The sequence below is a fragment of the Perca fluviatilis genome, chromosome 7, assembly GCF_010015445.1.
Source record: "Perca fluviatilis chromosome 7, GENO_Pfluv_1.0, whole genome shotgun sequence".
Lineage (NCBI taxonomy): Eukaryota > Metazoa > Chordata > Actinopteri > Perciformes > Percidae > Perca > Perca fluviatilis.
The window spans coordinates 41,520,737-41,534,998 of record NC_053118.1 but is presented as its reverse complement, the minus strand read 5'-3'; the positions used below and the strand labels follow the sequence as shown (position 1 = coordinate 41,534,998).

Here is a 14,262-nt window from a genome sequence, read left to right as displayed (position 1 = left end):
CCCTTATTAATAAAAAGCAAAGGGTGGCTACTTTGAAGAATCTAAAATATAAGACATGTTTTCAGTTATTTCACACTTTTTTGTTAAGTACATAATTCCATATGTGTTCATTCATAGTTTTGATGCCTTCAGTGAGAATCTACAATGTAAATAGTCATGAAAATAAAAAGGAAACGCATTGAATGAGAAGGTGTGTCCAAACTTTTGGCCTGTACTGTATATATATGTACATACATATATATATAAATACAGGCTCAACATTAACGGTTGCCCTTGGCAACCAAATTGTGACAAGTGGCAACCTAATCATCACCCCTGATTGCCCCCGTGGCAACCACCTAATCGTAGCCCACTTTTTTCTTGTACTGTATTTTCATTAAAATAAATAAATTATCATTGATGGCATTCGAGCATATGCATATGCATATGTTTAAATTTGCATTCTGATTTGTTTACTACGTCTCCGCTGTCAGACAGGCTAATTGTTATATTTTTCATCTCTGTCTGCACTATTGTTTCCCCAAAAAGGACACAGTGAATAGGTTGGTCAACAGACCTTCAAACCATACTGGACCTTTAGTTTAGTGTGGTCTAACTAATAGAACTCCTACCTGATGTCATCACTGGTCTCATCTCTACCTGATGTCATCACTGGTCTCATCTCTACCTGATGTCATCACTGGTCTCATCTCTACCTGATGTCATCACTGGTCTCATCTCTACCTGATGTCATCACTGGTCTCATCTCTACCTGATGTCATCACTGGTCTCATCTCTACCTGATGTCATCACTGGTCTCATCTCTACGTGATGTCATCACTGACCTCATGTCTGTCTCATTCACTCCTTGCCTGTGTTCTTCTCCACTAAGACATATTGTCAAACAAACATTATGTAATTGATTTTCCATATCAGTTTTTCCATATGAATAATATTAAGAAATGATTCGGTTGGTATCAAGTGGCTCCCCCTACACTTCCACCTAATGTTATACCTACCTGTTGCCTTCCCCTGTCTTTCCTGGTCCACCATCCTCACACCTCTTAAATCAGATAGCATCAGATGGTATCAGATAAGACAACTAGTATTCAGTAAGGTTGTGCTGCTGTTGAAATTACATTCACAGTTTGGATTTTAAAAGTACAAATATGGAGAGCCACTTAGCACAGACCTTTAAAGAGAGCGATGTGACACGGTAATTATAGCTTCCATGTCACAGACAACAGATGTCCTTTTCCCTCTTTCTTTTTCTATGTTTAGCCCCCGACAGCTTTTTTGCTTTATCCATCTTTTTCCACAGACGACAATTCATTACTGTACCTGCTCGCTCAGGGCTCACGGCGCCCCTGCTGGCGATATTATGAATCCTACTATAATATGGCAACATGACCCTCTCTTACAATCATGTCAATCAAAAATTCTATGATGGAATCTTATGAGATAGGGCACCTACTCAAGCCTGTTAGTCCTCTACAATGTTATGTAACATTGAGGAAATGCAGAAATTATTTAGAAACAAAAGCAATCTACATATAAAAAATAATTTCTTATCTTTTTATTTATTTTTTTACCATCACTTTGGCACCCCCATGGTGCTGCGCCCCTATGCACCGCATATAGCGCATACCCACTTTTTGCACCACTGAATTTCAGGATGGAGTGATGTGGATTCGAACATACATGGGACTTCACACTTGGCTGGTGTGTACCGGTCCAAAGGGGAATCCACCCGGAGCCTGTGGGATGTCCATAGTGGGGGACTGTATTTTTTATTTATTTATTTATTTTTTATTGTTTTTATTTTTTTTATTTCTATCTTTATTTTTAATTTAATACATACTGTGTACATATACTTATACTTATATTGTTTATACCTATACTTATATTGTTTAATATTCCATTTAGAGAATGTGTGATGTGCACCAACAACAACACCAAAACAAACGTTAAAAAACGTACTTGGTAATAAACCCTTTCTGATTCTGATTCAGTCTTCAGGGCCACCATGTCCCACAAACCATTTGAAATGATAAGCGCCAGTTTACAGCAAATGCAGGAGACAATGTTTTTATTCAAGCACGTCTTCAAAGACACATGAAATGCATCCTTCAAAAGATGCCTTTTTTCACCCCAAAAATGATCATTGCTTGCTTACAGATTTACACAAACTCTCTCACACACACATACACACACACACACACACACACACACACACACACGGCTCCATAATATAACTGGCAAAAATACAATGATTTCATGCATCGGCCTACGAGGGCAAAATGGTTGAATCTGGTGAAATACTGTAAAAATGTCAAATATGACTTGATGAATAAAATGCTGACATTACAGAATGCATGGTTTTATACTGTAAAGGCAGTGAGATCAAAACATGTGGTTATAATGGAAGTCAATGGGGCCATTTTTGCCTCGAAGGTGTCCAGAGGGAGTATCTGGAACTACATAAAAAATACTAATGCAATGAAATCAGTTTTGTTGCTTATCTTTGACATATCCAAGTCTCTAATCACCACCAAAGCCCCATTCCCCTATGATTTATTTTATGGAAAATAATTAATGTTCTGTTGGGTTTTTCATAAATAATAATTGCTTTAAAGAATTAAACTGGCATTTAAAGGGTTAAAATCCTAAAAAACTATTAAATCTTTGGTAGTTTTGAACACGTTAGAAGTTGTTTAAGTGATTTATGAAAGAAAAGCAGAATCTAGATAATAATATCTAGATATTATTTATTATATGGGAAAAAATCATTTTTTGTGTTTTTTTCTAATAAAAAATGAAATACTTAAAATAAATAAACTGGCATTTAAAGGGTTAAAATCCTGACAATTATTGAATGTTTGGTGGTTTTGATTAGGTTAGAAAGTTGTTTAAGTGATTTATGAAAAATAAGCAGAAAAAAATATTGATATATGATGATTTAATAACAGTTTTTGTGTGCGTGGACATTTTTGCCTCAAAGGTGTCCAGAGTAAGTTTTTTTAAGATGGGCATGAGGGTTAAAATATGTGGCTCTGGTAGATGTTGGCAATTTGTTGTGGTGCACAAACACCACCTCTTTTATGTGAACGCACGCGCCGCTGGATTGGGAAACCCTGATGGTTGTTTGCCTGTCTGCCTGCCTGTCTGTCTGTCTGTCTGTCTGTCTGTAAACTAACCCTGGGTTGACTGAGCTAGTTGATAACCACCGTCATGACACAGGTTATGTGGGACCGCGGTTGTTAGGTTTGGTGAAGCATGTTGATCTCCCTGCTGCCCAATGCAGCTGACCCTAGGACCCTTGCTTTCCCCACGCCTGGTCCTTCCTTCTTAACCAAAGCCAGAAGCTTCCCTGCTCAGCCTCCTTGGCCAGGTCTTTCAGAGCCTTTCTGAGTTTGGGGCCGGTGACTCCCATGCTCTTCAGGAAGTGCTTGGTGGATGCTCCAGCGAACCCCCTACAGCTGATTTCCACCAGGTAGCTGACAGCTGACCACCCAGCCTCTCTGCATTCGGCTGTGAGGTGGAGGTACCGGTCTTTTTTCCTCTCAAAGGCTGCCTTCATTCCTCCCTCCCACGGGACAGTGAGCTCTGCCAAGATTACTGCCCGGGCTGTGGCAGACCAGAGAATGATGTCCGGTCGAAGGTTGGTTGTGGTGATCTCTGTTGGAAACCTGAGCTGCCGATCGAGGTCCACTCTCAGTTCCACTCACAACTGCCTGCCAGGGGCCCCTCCTCCCTCTCTGACAAAGTGGATTGGCCTCCTTGATGTCGGTGGTAGGCGCTCCCTGGCTGTTTCCGCCCTGCGTACCTTCAGGATCTCCAGCAGCTTCCTCAGGACTCGGTCATGGCGCCACCTGTACCGACCCTGGGTCAGTGCTGTTGTGCAGCTTGGCAGGAGGTGCTGCAGGCTCAGATTTGGGGCATCGCAGAGTTGGCAGCTCTCCTCTGAGCCATACCACAGACAGAGGTTGCTGGGGCTGGGAGGGTGTCGTAGGTGGACCTTGTGAGGAAACTCAGCCTGGCTTTGGGGATCTTCCACATGTCGGCCCAACCTACGGTCCTGCTTATTACTCCTTCCCAGGTTGTCTAGTGTCCTTGCCGGCATTGGATAAGGGCTGAACTGACTGCATATGTTGAGGAAACAACATGGATTGTGTTAATGGGATGGCCTGAACACACCAATGTTAGGCTAGGTGTGTTAGAGAAAATGTAGTGACATGAATGTTTTCTGAAAGAAGACATGTTATGGAAGATTAATAAAGGTAAAGATGATGTTTCTGTCTGTTAGTGTCTCTCCTTAAAAACAGCAGCATCATAACCATCAAACATGTAGAGATCAGAGCTGAAGGTGAACAGATTATTTTAGTTTGTGCTCCACTTGTGTTCAGTCTGTTCTTGTTTCTGACAGAATCTAAACTGTGTAAGAGAGTCAGGGCGCCATCTGGTGGAACAATCCTCAACTCATCCTCAAACAGACACATTTATCTCGGCGGAAATATTTCAACTGTGTGTGTGTGTATCGGTATGCGTGTCTGTGTGTGTGTCTGTGTGTGTGTGTGTGTGTATCTGTATGTGTGTCTGTGTGTGTGTGTGTGTGTGAGTGTGTGAGTGTCTGTGTGTGTGTGTGTGTGTGTCTGTGAGTTTCTGTGTGTGTGTGGGTGTATGTGAGGTTATGTGTGTCTGTGTGTGCGTGTGTGTGTCTGTGTGTGTGTGTGTCTGTGTGTGTGTGTCTGTGTGTGTGTCTGTGAGTTTCTGTGTGTGTGTGTGTGTGTGTGTGTGTCAATATGTAACCCACTTCAGAGTATGTACACCCTAGGTTCGTAGGAGCTGAGAAGTACAGTAATAACCAAGCAACACAGGTGTAACGCTTTGAAATGTGTAAATTCTTTAGTTCAACAAAATAGTTCAAACACTTTACAACAATTGTGTGCACAGTACCTATGGTAGTATAGTTTGTTCAACTATACTTTGTTCAACTGACACAACCCTACCACAGGCTTCCGGAATGCTGTGGTGGAGGTTCACTGTTCCTTGGAAGGCTCGCCATCTATGGATCAATAGTTCACCTGGTATGATTCAAGGACTGGAGCTTTTGGGACTTCTGCTCGCCTCATGAAAAGACCTGACCTATATATAGAACAGGTTCAGTCCAGGATCTATGATATCAACTAGTTCTTGAAGTGCATTAACATTATATCACTGTTCAGAAAATATCATATCATAGTTCACATGAAGAACAATAGCTATTTTAAATATTAAAGTCAGAATATACCATTTTAACCTTATGTCATTACAATTGAAAGGTAATTATAAAAACACATTGTACTAATGAACTTTTCCTTTCTGCTTTTAATCCCTTTTTACATAGGATTTGTTTAGATTTTGAATCAAAATAAATGAAATACAGTTTTTAATTGAAAATCATTTATATGAACTTCAGCATTTGCTGATTTAACCATATTAAATAGCTTAAAATGATATTTTATATTCTCCTATATGTAACCTTAACCTTTAGTCACATATATACCACAAAATAAAATGTTACAAGAGCATGTTTTTGTAATACATGCCAAATTAGTTGACAATTCTCCCTAAACCATGAAATAAATGTCTTTTATCATGTTACATTCCTTCAAACAACAGAAAATGTTTGAATAATCACTAACTGGAGCTAGCATGTCCACCTCGTGTTTTTTTTTCACACACACAATCATTGAACACTTTAGCTTACCAATAAAGGATTTCCAGTATGAGAATCCAGGACAAATAAAAGAGATTTCTGGATGGTTCTCCAACTTCTAAAACAAAGTATACATGTGTTTACATAACGAACTAAATCATATTTAACTGTTAGCAAAAGAACAGGTCTTCATACCTTTTCTTCTCAATCTTTTTTTTAACTCGTGTGAGAACCCGAAGCAGTGCTCCATCTAGCGAGGTCCGCTAACGGAAGTATTTTAACGCGCTACTTCCGGTTTCCCACAAAATAAAATGTATTTTTCAAAATAAAACCCCCCATCACTCATAAACGTAAAGTATGTATAAATAATGATAATAACGGAATACAATTAACTGGTTAACGCTTTTTAGGCAGGTTACAAATATGACTCAAATCAAGAAAAAACTGCAGCTATTTCATTAGAATGACGTGAATACACTTGAACCCACATCTACTTTATGAATGAATGACAATGACAACACTAAACACAGATACAGAGATAAACTGTAACAAGTGTTTTATTCAACAGGAGACAACTTAATCTGGTTCATCAGGTAGTAACAGATTACTCTGGTTCATCAGGTAGTAACAGATTACTCTGATTCATCAGGTAGTAACAGATTACTCTGATTCATCAAGTAGTAACAGATTACTCTGATTCATCAGGTAGTAACAGATTACTCTGACTGTATGTCGAATAAACTGTAGGTGAGAAGACAATATGAGACATGCAGTAATACAGTCAAAGATTTTAGACTTTTTGATTAAATAAAAGCACGTTAATGAACTCTACATGTCTCTCGATGGGATTCTCAGTTTTTAGTGTGGCCCTTAGTGAAGATGAGTGTGACAACTCTGATCTCTCTGGAAACCATTCACCAAAAAGAGAAACAATGAAGAGAGATCAATGTGTGTGTGTGAGGATGAGTTGAGGATTGTTCCACCAGATGGCGCCCTGACTCTCTTCCACAGTTTAGATTCTGTCAGAAACAAGAACACACTGAACACAAGTGGAGCAGGTCCGTGTACTTGGCGGCCAACGGATTTTCGTTTTGAAAGGAAAAAAACAAAAACGAAAAACGGCCAGTTTCCCAATTACCATTAGTAAACAGGAAAAAAAAAAACGAAAATGACCCATTATTCGTTTTTTGTTTTGATATTAAAAAACGGAAAACGAAAAAATATCTCGTTATCCGATTGCCTTTGATGTGTTTGTAGATGGAACTCGGAAATTAAAATGTGTGTATAAATCTTATTCCTCATTAATTTTTTTTGTGACCCGGAAGCAATCGTAAGTAGTAAGCGGCTGCATACCCGGAAATCATTTGGACATCAGTTAGAATGATATGGACGTAAAAATGTTTTTAGACGAATATGCTAGTTTTATATTAGAAAACCGAAAGAATGGGATGTCTTGTGGGGATAGAGCAGCTGCGTTGGGTTCACAGTTTGGAACGATACGGGGGTTTTCTGAGAGGAGTGTGCGGAGCTGGTGTGCTCAGCAGGGACTTGTGGCGAAACACAAGTTGACTTTTATTATGAAGATTAGCGCTGACCGCTCTCATTCATCAAAAATGAGTCTACACAACAAGATAACCATCATAGTCTAATAATAATAATAATAATAATAATAATAATAATAATAATAATAATAATAATAATAATAATAATAATGAAGCGAAAACATTTTCAAAACTTCTCATTTTCACATAAAAGGTCTCTAATGTTGTTTAGCGCCCTTGCTTTGGCAATGTAGGCTATCTGTCAAACAAACTAAAATCGAAACCATGATATGGCTTTCCCTTAAGTAAAAAAAAGTAAAATTACTAGTAAAAGTAGCTAATTTAAAATTTACTGAATAAGTTACTTAGTTACATTTTTAACCTCCAAAAATCACATTTATATTGATTTTATATCTTATTTATAGCCTACTTATTATAGGCCTGTTTGTTTGACAGATATTGTTGTATTAAATCGGAGTCTTTTGCAATTTGATAAGGGAAAGCCATATCATGGTTTCGATTTTAGTTTGTTTGACAGTGAAAATGAGAAGTTTTGAAAATGTTTTTGCTTCATTATTATTTATTATTATTATTATTATTAGACTATGATGGTTATCTTGTTGTGTAGACTCATTTTTGATGAATGAGAGCGGTCAGAAAACATTCATGTTACTACACTTTGTCTGTTTGTGTCTGTAGATTTCTTCTAGATGATGCCTCATTATTAACTTCAAATAACATTTACACTCAGAAATCTGAATTTAATTTTAAACTTAAAAACAAGCTAGTTAGGATCCATTAATCAGCAGAATTCTTGCTATAAAATGTCACAAAAAAGCAGGAAATCTCCACGTTTGAGGGGCTGGAAACTGATTTTTCTGACAGACTTGTGGAAAGAAAACTTTGATGTTACTCCTCCTTTCTATTAGAATAGACAAGTCTTCATTGTCATTATACATGTACAATGACATTGCATGCTGTCCTTTCAATGATCAGCAAAAGTGCAAAAAAGGTTAATGAATAAATATAGAAGAGCCTCTAAAAGTCACTATGAGAAAATATAAAATAAAGACAGAAAAACAGAGATATATAAGACATTTACCACACAGTTCATCTCTGCAGCACCACAATACTTCATTCTGAACAGTCGGCACATATTTTGCCTTTAACTAATATTTTCCCCCCTGACATTTGGATATTGCATGAGTCCATATTGGGATTTTGATAAAATTGCAATGAATTCTGCAGCCCTACACCACAGTGGACACTGGTCTGTCATTCCTTACACTGCCACCTGCTGGCCAGCTGCTGTAAGAGCAATACAGATTTCACAAATCCAAGAAGGCCGACAGACAGACTCATCCTGCCAATCCTTCTTTACACACTCAGAAACAGAAGGACAGTTGTGTACCTAAAAGGGTACAATGCTTGTCACAGGAGAGGTTCCCTTTAGAAAGACTATTGTGTACCCTTCAGTATCGGTATGTTTCATGTTGTACCCATAAATTAGTCCAAAGGTACATTTCTGGCTTCTTAAAAAACATACTGCACTCTTAAGGAAACATGTTAAAGTCTACCTGTAAGAACAGAAATGTTATTCACTCATAGCTCAGTTTTTAAGTGTGTAGGAGGAGACCCTTGCAATTAACAAACATGTTTTAACATCCAGTCACATCTTAGGAGTAATACAGTGTGAGGTTTAGCAAGTGTTGATTGTCTGCTGGGAGAAAATTATGAATAATCATCTGTCCACTAAATTAGACGTTGCACATTGCCGGCTATGTTTCAACTACAATTCATACTGTTACAGACTCACGGGGACTTGAAAGTACTTAATCGGCAGTAACTGTTTTGGCAGAAAATCTATTACTTTGTTATTAGAATGTAACTTTCTGAGGAGTTATGAGAGGAGTTCAATGTTGTTGCATTATATTGAATGGTATTAGAATATGTTATATGTGTGAAAACATTAGTTAGACAAAACATTATTAAAAACATTTTTTATAGTTTTCACATTATATATAATTTCATTCATTGGTTTGTTAGATACATATTTCTAAATTTAAATAACTCGAAACACATGCCGTCCATTAAAAAGTTCCCAGATGCTTGCCTCAAAGAACCCAATTAAACTTCTGACATCGACTCTGATCTGATTCTGCTCTGAATGATCAAACAGTCCTGGAGACTTTATATTGATCTGAAGTTTTATCCACATCTACTTTATCAATTATTGAACAGGATTGCATTAAAAACAGACTCAAGTGTAAACTGTCAGCTGTGTTTAATTCAACAGGAGACACAAGTTATACACTGATTCATCAGCTAGTAACAGATTACAGAAATCTCCATTATTTTTAGCATGTATAGAGAAATCACCATCACCAAACTCACCAGACTCCATGTAAATAATCAGGACTTTTAGCGTGTATAGAGCCAGCATATCTCCACCAGACTCCATGTAAATAATCAGGACTTTTAGCGTGTATAGAGCCAGCATATCTCCACCAGACTCCATGTAAATAATCAGGACTTTTAGCGTGTATAGAGCCAGCATATCTCCACCAGACTCCATGTAAATAATCAGGACTTTTAGCGTGTATAGAGACACGCATATCTCCACCAGACTCCATGTAAATAATCAGGACTTTTAGCGCGTGTATAGAGCCAGCATATCTCCACCAGACTCCATGTAAATAATCAGGACTTTTAGCGTGTATAGAGCCAGCATATCTCCACCAGACTCCATGTAAATAATCAGGACTTTTAGTGCGTATAGAGCCAGCATATCTCCACATGTAAATGGGTGAATTAATATATATTTCAACCAAACCAGAGTGGTGATTGTTGGAACAGTGGAAAGATGAACCAAGACGGCTTTTGGTAGTTTTATTTAGTTTCTGTCCACTTTGAATGAAGTGTGTTTTTACGATGATAAAAGTACTGATTATTTACATGGAGTCTAGTAGCTTTGGTGATGGTGATTTCGGGGCTGTTTCATGTTAAATTAAAAGGATCTTAATCTTAAACTAAAAGGTCTATTTCTGTAGGGATCCTTTCCATAATGTTGTCAGACACTTAATGCATGCAAAGTACTCTACCCATCACTGTGTATTATATGGAATGGTTGGTTGGCCCTCACTCAACACAAGAAGGCTCAAACATTGGTTGACCTTTGTGTACATATCAATAACTGGACACACTCCTTCATATTTAACTACACTTTTAGCACCTAGTAGATCTGAATACAATCTAAGATCAAGTAGATACATACGTATGATGTTCCACAAACTAAAACAGAGTTTGGAAAAACTGCTTTTAGTTACAGTGCTCCAACTTCATGGAATGAGTTGCAATATCAGGTAAAACTGCAGGTTTTTATTTGACATACTGAATTCAATTCCTACCTAAATCAAATATACCAACATGTCTTCGCTTGATTTTAAGTTGTGATTTTCTGTTTTTATTTCTTATTCCTGTCCATCCCTGTCTGTCTGTTACTTGTTGTCTGTTAAAGTGGATCCTCTATGTGCTGCCTTCTTGGCCAGGGCTCACTTGTAAAAGAGATTGTAATCTCAATGTGATTTTTTTCCCTGGTAAAATAAAGGGTAAATAAAAATTAAACTCCCAAAAAAGGTTATAGTTATTACAATATAGTGTGTACAGCATACAATACCGGCACACAACAGATTTCTGTTGAGATTTCTTTCCGTAGAAGAAATCCATAAAGTCCTGATGCAGCGAGATGAAGTTAGACAGACAAACAAAATAATAAAGTGAAAATATAAACAAACTTTTGAGTTTTTGTCCCTTTGGCTGAACAGAATCAGAGAAGTATTAATGTGTTAAAGACAGAATAATAATATAAAGTATATTTACCTGAATGACAGGAGAGCGATGAGTTCTAGAGTCAGCAGCAGGAGGGATACCTGGAATATCACATGATAACACACTACGTTACATCAGTTAATTAAAAAAGTGGCGGCAAAACTGTCAAAAAGCAGCAAGAAAAAGTGGCAAAAAAGTGGCAAAAAAATTTGGGAAAATAGCCCCCGAAAAAAGTGTGAAAAAAGTAAAAATTGCCCCCAAAAAGTATCAAATGGGTCAAGAATAGAACATAATTCTACGTGATATGAATTATATTTGCATTACATTTAACTATGTTACATCACAGTTAACTTCAAGGTTCTTTACAAGGTGTCAAAAAGTTCACAAAAATGTCGACAAAATTGTCGAAGAGTGACAAACATCAAAGGAAATGACAAACCTTGAAAAATACATAGAAAAAAAGTGACAAAATCGTTGAAATTCTTTTTAGAAAGAGTGATTGAAGAGTCAACAAACAAGTTGACAAAAACATGGAAAACAAAAAGTGACATAACTAATGTTAGGAGCCAGAGTCAACGTTTTCTCTTACTGTAGAGTTGGTGGAGAAAGCTCAGGTGCGAAGGAGCTGCAGTCCTTTGGTCGACTTGTTTTCAGTAAAAAGGATTGAATGTTAAAAGCTAAACTGCAAAAAGATGAAGACACTCTGACACGATGCAAATCTGAAGAATGTTCAGATAGAGAAATGAAATAATCTGCAGTCTTATATCCTCCCACAGAGAGGGGCTGTCTCTGAGGTTAATAGACGTCCCACCCACTGATTGGAATTTAAATACACATGTTACTGATGGTCAAAGACCAACGCGGAAAACCCAAAAGAACAAGTTAAGATGTTAATGTTTTAACACTTCTCACACTTTGTTCCAATGCAGGTACTTACTGTTAATGATGACCTACAAAAATAGAAAAACATTAACTTTGAAAAATACTTTTTTTAAATTAAAAAATTATACTTTTTTATATTATGAAACACAATAGAGAGCCGAAGTCACGCCCCTTCCGGTGGACCTCATGGGACCTAAACTCGGAAAAAATATGAATGGTAGTGAACTGGGAGAGGCAAATTATTTTTTGATCCCGTTTGAATTGAGCCATGGATTACAAATATGATGTTCGTCAATTTAAAAGATAAGTTTTCAACCAAAGAATGTCTCAGTTAGCCGTAGGTTTGTCGTAGTACCACTTAGTTTTGTGTGAAACCATTCAGTAAACTACATCTCCCGTCTCACACAATCTACCTCACCTAGCTTGATGATCGGCTTGCTCGCTAGCTAGCTAGCTTAGCCCTGTTAAACAACACATGTAACGTTATCGTAACTGCTGTGTTTTATCCAGTCAAGTGTTTTCAGCAGAGAAGCAAAAGAACAAGCAAGATCCTCTGCTCATTTGAGTAACGTTACATCCCCGGTACCATACACACAGACATCGTAGCTTCAGCGAGACGTCATCCATGAAGTTTGTAGTCTTTCTAATTACGTATTTTCACAGTCTTATACTTCAACAGTTTAACAATAAACTGATACTTTCTTCGGTTGAAAGATAATGTTTTAAATTGACGAAAATCATATTTGTAATCCATGGCTCAATTCAAACGAGATCAAAAAATTATTATTATCTCTCCATTGACTCTAGTTCATACTTTTTCGAAAGATAGGTCCCATTGGCCGGAAGTAGAAGGGCGGGACTTTGGCTCTCTATACTGAGGCAGTTTCTATAGCAGGTATAGCATTAGCTTTCGCTAGCAGCTAGCACAGACTTTTACATCTGCATTCATTTTGCTTAATGTCAAATTAAATTTTTTTGTGCTTAAAGTGCTTTACATTAAAAACAGCATACACATTCAAACAAAGCAGAACTAGAACTAGGAATACACAACAAGAACAAACAAGACATACAAGTGAAACTACACACACACGAAATATGGTATGTCCCTTTACATGCTACAGAACTTGTACCGCTGTTCAATTGAGAGTATACTGACAGGCAACATTGTAGTGTGGTTTGGCAGGGCTACTTCACATGACCTTAATCTTCTGACAAAGGTGGTCAAAACTGCATCTAAAATCATTGGGGTTCCACTTGAACCGCTCCAAAACATTTAGTGGAAACGCAGCGCTAAGAAGGCACCAGGTATTATGGAGGATTCTAGTCATCCTGCTCACAATCTCTTCTCCCACCTTCCATCAGGGAGACGTTTGCGGAAGATCCCGACGCATACATCACGTTTCAGGGATAGTTTTTACCCCGAGATAATAAGGTTATTGAATGATAGTACAGCAGAAAGGAGGGCTGAGGTCTGAGTTTAGTTAATATGGTTACTGTTTTTAAATGTTATTTATATTTGTTACTCATTGACTGGTGCTGAGAGAGTACCAAGGCACATTGTATTTCATTGCTGTGGTAGTACGCATATGCATGTACTCTGTACTAGTATGCATATGAAAATAAACTTGAACTGAACTGATTCACTCAAGTTAAGATCTTAATGTTTTAACTCTTGAAGAAGTTTTCACACTTTGTTCTGATGCAGCTTACTGTCAATGATGAGCTACAAAAATAGAGAAACATTAACATTGAAAAATACACACACACACACACACACACACAAACGCACACACACAAATCTATGAGTGTTCAACATAAAAAGAGTGTTGATCAACATAAAACAAGATACTATCGTAAATTTTAATGAAGATATATTTCTAAAATATGTTCTGTAATCATGGAATGACATCATGGAATGTCACAGAGACAACATTCCATGATGTCATTTTCCTGTGACACCATCAATGACACATGCTGACATCACAGAACCCTAAGATGTCACTGTTGATTGAACCAAGGTTTTTGTTGCACAGGATTTGTGTCATCCTCAGTGACATCACAGAGCATTGTCTTGAGAGTTTATGAATAGGACCCGTTACTCCCATCTGGTTGTTTTTTAACAATGCCACGCAGACGCAGACACGCTCGCCGCCTCTCGGAGACGTGGAGGACTCGCGAGGGTCCTCCCGTCCGCAACGGAGGAGATTGTCCGCAACACGAAAGGCGTGCAGCGCACAAACATGCATTTTTAGGGCCGTATCAAGTGTAATGATCACACATTATTTTTTCCAGAATGAGTCAGCTGCCATCACCACCTGGAGAAGCACCGGAAAC

General features: G+C 37.8%; 1 protein-coding gene and 1 long non-coding RNA gene across 2 annotated transcripts in view; one reads left to right on the top strand and one right to left on the bottom strand.

Moving 5' to 3' along the window:
* LOC120562392 (interferon-inducible GTPase 5-like) overlaps nt 1-14,262 on the top strand; it is a 161,553-nt gene that overhangs the window by 70,390 nt on the left and 76,901 nt on the right. The gene's annotated exons all lie outside the window — the stretch shown is intronic.
* LOC120562422 lies at nt 4,935-5,936 on the bottom strand. The gene is made up of 3 exons (XR_005639788.1): nt 5,873-5,936; nt 5,729-5,795; nt 4,935-5,124 (listed from the first exon to the last, which is right to left on the bottom strand). It is a non-coding gene; the product is annotated as an uncharacterized LOC120562422 (long non-coding RNA).